The sequence below is a fragment of the Podarcis muralis genome, chromosome 5 (genome assembly GCF_964188315.1).
Source record: "Podarcis muralis chromosome 5, rPodMur119.hap1.1, whole genome shotgun sequence".
Lineage (NCBI taxonomy): Eukaryota > Metazoa > Chordata > Lepidosauria > Squamata > Lacertidae > Podarcis > Podarcis muralis.
In genome coordinates, this window is record NC_135659.1 from 70,309,031 (window position 1) to 70,315,082 (window position 6,052).

Consider the following 6,052-nt stretch of genomic DNA (forward strand, 5'->3'; position numbering starts at 1 on the left):
TGGTGTTGGGCAGGGAGGGGCAGTTGGACTGCTGTCAAATAAGCTTGAAGGCAAGGAAATGAATTTTGGAAGAAGAGATTTATTAAATAACTTTTAGAGGGAAGAGGAAGTTAAATGTATTAAATTGATTGGGGAGGGGGAGAATAGAAGTCAAGAATTTAATTCTTGACCTGGAAAGTTAATGGAATGAATTTGGGTTAAGGATGGAGCATAAATTGGTGTCCTTTTGGAGGTTTAGACAGCATGAATTGGTGAGTTTTGGTTGTATTCCAATGATTTTACCGGGGTGGGATTTTGCTAGCAAGGTACTGTTAGAGTAGCAGGGAATTAAAAAAAACATTGATGTTCAGGCAAATCACCAGAAACATCACCCACACATCCCCCACTCCAGAATTATATACAAAATTGTTTCAACCAAAGTAACACCATGTACATCTCTAACTGCTGTTAAAATAATCCACATTGTAACCAGATTCAAAAAGCAAGAACAGTGCAAAAACATTGTTGAGATGGATATACAGTACCGTATTTTTCACTCTATAGGACGCACTTTTCCCCCTCCAAAAATGAAGGGGAAATGTGTGTGCGTCCTATGGAGCGAATGCAGGCTTTCGCTGAAGCTTGGAGAGCGAGAGGGGTCGGTGTGCACCGCCCCCTCTTGCTCTCCAGGCTTCAGGCAGCTATCCGCAAGCCTTCTGAGCCTTCCCCAGCCCCACGGCTAAAAACGAAGCCAAGACAGTGAGCGGGATCCATCCCGCTGGCTGTCTTGGCTTCTGCGAAAGCCACGCGCAGCCTCTCCCAGCTGGAGAGGTTGCGTGTGGCTAAAGAGGAAGCCAAGACAGCCAGCGGGATGGATCCCGCTCGCTGTCTTGGCTTCTTTGCTCTTTGGGGCTTGGGGAGGGAATAAATCCCCCCCCAAAAAAAAACTAGGTGCGCCCTATGGTCCGGTGCGCCCTATGGAGCGAAAAATATGGTACTTTGAGCCAAGCATCTTCTCATGCACCCACCCCCAGGCTTGGTTTCTACATGTTGCGAAATGGAATGGCAATGTAAACCACAGGAAGGTTGAGAAGCTAGGAAGCTCCTTTGTTTCTTAACCTCATAGTAAGACCAGAAGCTTTCCTGGCCCATAAAATGTCCAAGAGGCAGGAACACACACTGATGCAGAACTAGTGCAAAACTTGAAGGTGAGCCCATAAACAATGGCTCACCTTCCCAGCTGTGGCACCCAGTATTTCACAGCAGACTCCTACAGGAGTCATCTTGCAACAGAGCAATCTTAACTATAGGAATTCTGCGCCAATTACGTCAGCATAAATTGCACTGGCACAATTTAGCCCCTATTCCATTTCGGAGGCATTTGATTTACACCACCCTTTCTGCTGGCTACGTACTGCCACGCCACGTGATGGAGCTGAAAGCGGTTTGGGCCCAGGGGTGCCAACTTGAATAAAATATTGGGGAGGAGTTGTGATGATACATTGGGCTAAAGCAGGCATAGGCAACTTTTGGCCCTCTAGATGTTTTGGCCTACAACTCCCATGATCCCTAGCTAACAGGACCAGCGGTCAGGGATGATGGGAATTGTAGTTCAAAACATCTGGAGGGCCCAAGGTTGCTTATGCCTGGGCTAAAGATTTTGGATATACGGTAATATTCAATTAGAATCATGGAAAAGTTTATGGAAGGAAGGTATTAATTTTACTGCATGCAGCGCACTTAAAGAAAATGTTATGAAAATGATGTGTAGATGGTATTTAACACCAGCTCAACTTGCCAAAATGTATAGGACAAGAACTAATGAGTGCTGGAAATGTAAAGAAAAGGAAGGTATCTTTTACCACATGTGGTGGACTTGTAAAGAGGTAAATGCTTTCTGGGAAATGATATATAATGAGTTAAAGAAAATGTTTAAAAATACTTTTGTTTAAAAACCAGAAGCCTTTTTATTGGGTTTAGTGGGTGAAGAGATATCAAGCGAAGATAAAAGACTGTTTATGTATGCAACAACTGCAGCAAGAATTCTTCTTAGCCCAAAAATGGAGACAACAAGAAGTAGCAACGAAAGAAGAGTGGCAGATGAAGATGATGGACTTTGCAGAACTGGCAAAGCTGAGAGGAAAAATCCGAAACCAGCAAGATCAAGTATTCCAAAAGGACTGAAGTAAATTCATACGATATTTGAAAGGTTATTGTAAGCAATTAACATCACTAGCAGGGTTGTTTGAAGACTTGTAATTGAAGGGGACAGGTTAGGTTACCCAAAAACCTGTGTAGTCACACACACACCCCAAGCAGGCCTCAAGACTTTTAAATTACTTTCTCTGAGGAGGGTTCAGTAGCTAAAAAAGCGTTAGCTAGCATTAGCTTTGCTGTAACAAAAAAGGCTGAGAAAACAATGCTTTTTTTGCTTCCCAGGCTTTCAGTGGCCTTGTCTTACCAATTGCAACTTTCTTCCGGGAACGGCGCCAGGAGAGCGAGAAAGAAACAATTATATGGAAGATTGTTTGTGCCAACATTCATGTGTAAACTCATGAGGCAGGGCTCCTAAGGAGGGGGAGAAGGGTACCCCGATGGCAGAATAAAGCTCTTTCTCTGAATTAACCCCTCGGTGTCTGTGTTGGCTCCTTCTTCCCTCCCGGGCGCAATGCTCTTCCTACCCATGAAAAAGGCCTAGAAAGGCTACATAATAGAAGCTTTCTACCTTTCTATATTCATTTAAATTTTGAGTAATTTTGTAATGTGTGTAATTAGAATTGGAAAAGGTAAAAAAGGCAATGATATAAAGGTTAATTTTGAAAGTCATGAGGCGGGAGGGAAGGAAGCTGACAAGCCCTAAAGAGCCAGGGACGTAAAGTGGAGCGTAATGATGTGAACGTATATTATTACATGGAAAATAAACAAAAATTGTGTGTGTGAGCGATATTGGGGGGGGGGGGGGGACAGGTAAGCCCCGCCCCACATAATCGATCACATGATGCGGCACATGCACACTATTTGAATGGCAATGCCCATCAACTTGGGGCGGAGGGCGTCCCAAAGTTTTATTTGGAGGGACCTCGGCCCCTAGGAGTAGGTAGATTGGCACGGGTGCGAATCTCTCCTTGCTCCATCCCGCCACGGGGTTGCCGTGATAGCAGCGCGGGATTGGGGGGCGGGAAGGCCATGACATCCAGCCAGCTGTCGAGGAGTTAAGCGTAGGGACGGAGAAAGGTATTGCCGAGGCTCCTCCTGATCCTCGCACCCGCGAGCTGCTCTCCCTCTTCCCGGCTCGCTAGCTCCACTTTCCCCACCGCCATCGACGTGGTCCCTTGCGCCCTCCGCGCCTTTCGGCTCCGCCCCCCGCCTCGACGCTCCCTGGTTTGGCTCCGCCCTCTCCAGAATACCGTCCACGAGGGAAGGAGCAGGTCCAATGTGCAGAAGTGCTCGCCTCTCCTCGAGGCCTGCTGGGGCGCGAGAGGGGGCGAGGTCATGTGGAGGACCCGGACCCCCTTCAAATCGCCTCGCATATCTCACGTCGGTTATAGTAGCTTTTTATTTCATGCATGCACCCCAAAGCACTTCTCTGGGAAATGCAGCGAAGTGCCACACGAGACAATAGGAGAGCATCATAAAAGTTTTTGTTTTTATTTTTAGGGGAAATCCTTGGCCACCCAAGGATCATGCCAGAGGTGTCATGAGCCAGAATTGGGGAGCTTAAACGGAACTAGTGCTCCGTCCTGGAAACAGCAGCAGGGCATGCATAGCAAGCCAACAGTCAGACAAGAAGAAGGGGACTTAGCACACATGCAAAATGTGCTCTCGCCCTCCTTCTTCAATGAATAAGCCCTGTTAGCCAGTGTAATCTGACATTACAGACTTGTGCATATGTGCATTCCCAACTAGGCTTGAACCTAGCACCTCCCCCCCCCCAGAAAGTATGCATTACCATGATTGTATGCCACAAAATTATGTTCTCTTTCAGTTTACTTCAGTTTATAGGCAGTATCAACTGTCAATTTGTGAGCAGCGACTGCTGCAGTAACTAACAGCCTCTAATGCCCAGATTTTCTGGCTCTTTATCAAAAGCTGCTGGCATTTCCTAGGCAAGCAAAATGTGTGAGACAACCCAATGTTTGTGAACAAGTTAAAAAGTAGAGGTCCCACTACTGATCCTGTCTTAGAAGAGGTAAAGCTCTGAATAGGACCAAAGCTTTTTTCCCAGATACAGTCTGGAATTATTTATAGTGTATTTATATTGTATTAGTAATCTTATTGAATGGCTAAAAATACCACTATCTCAACTTGCCTGGAATAGCACAAATGTTATTAAACTTCCTTCCTTCCTTCCTTTCTCCCTTTCTCCCTTTCTTCCTTTCCTTCTTGTCTACAATGTCTCTCCCTCTCCCAATCAACCATGAAAGTGTTTTGCTAAATTTGTACAGCTAAATGTGAAACAATTAGGAAAGTCTGCCATCTTCTGGAAGAAAAAAGGATTCCCAAGTTGGTAATTTCCAGAATACAGTAGTAGCATGTTGCAGCAAAAACAACAGTATTGTGGCACTATCAGTGTGGGTCCATGGGGGTAGGGGAGTCTGTGTGTGTGTGTGTTTGTTTGTTTGTTTGTTTAATTTCTATCCTGCTCTTTCTTTAAGAGGAGCCCACACCAAAGTAGTAAAACAATACAATTAGGACGGTGTGACTTGTTATCATTTCTATTATATAAAAAGTCTGGAATGTGTTACTGATGTTTCTGGCCTGCTTTTTGTCTCTTTTTCAAATTTCATACCTGTTTTCTGTGATAATTTTGTTCTGTGCTTGCTTTTGAATTTTAATATATAACAGAGTGGCTAATTAAAGACAAACAAAAATCATTCGGCCTCCCAATTAGGAAGATGTGACAGAACAGAACATGCTGATTAGCTCCCTCCCTCCATCAAATTAGCATCTCATTTGCATGCGTAAGGTCACAGGTCCAGGTAGGACTCTCTGAAGCCCCTGTCAGCTGTTGTCAGTCAGTGTAGTGCTGAGCTTAATGGACCAGTGGTCTGACTCAGTATAAGACAGCTCCCCATGTTCCATTACCCTCCATGTGTCTGAAGGGTAACTTCTGCTTTGGGGAGGCTATTCTACTGCTGTATGATTTAGAATCCTAATAACCCAATGAATACAGCAGGCTCCCCATTACATAGGTTGCCCCTCCAATGTATAGAGAGCAAAATAAGTACAATGGGGGTGGTAATAAGCACATCCCCGCTCAGGAACTCTGTCTCTACTTTCGAATGTCATATATCTGATCCTGCAAGGAAAAATCAGTCATGAACGTCCATCCAGCAATATGTGGTGTAGGATCAAAGTACACGTCTAGAAAAATGAGTCACGTGAAGCCCTGATCCAGATCAGAACCATGCTGCACAGCCAAGGAGTGGGCCTACTCTTCCCTCCACTTACTGTTCTCCCACTAAAAGGTCCCCCAGTTGTTGCTAACACCCAAAGGTGCTCTTTCCCAAAAAGAAAAAAGAAAAGAAAACCAAAACACCAAAAAAAGCAGTCACTGGGGAAAGGCATGGGGCAGCAGGAAAACAGCATTCGGAGGAAAGGGTGAAATCTCCATTATCCGAATCCTAAGTGGGATCCACACAGTTTGTTTTTTTTTAAGTGGTCTGAGAATATTGTTTTTAAATGCACACTTAGTATGCAGGTTAGGCCCTTAGCGGTTCACCAACAATGGCAACTGCACTCTCCATTATCTTCTCTCCTGCATAGTGAGAGTGTATCATACTGGGCTAGATTAATCGTTTCCCCTGCAACACCTGAAAGATTCATTTATTTAAAACAACAACAATAACAGTAATAATAATACAGTAGTCGTGGCTTTTTCCATGCCTCTGCATGCAATCTGACCAGCCCGGAAATTGAGGGTGCTTTTTTTTGCAAAATCTCCCCCAAAATGAAGTTTTTTACCTATTTTGGGGGAAATCGCAAAAAAAAATAAAAATCAACACTTCTTATTTGGGCTGCCATACGCCCATGGATTTACCGGACATGTTAACCGCTTTTCCAAAACTCCGCT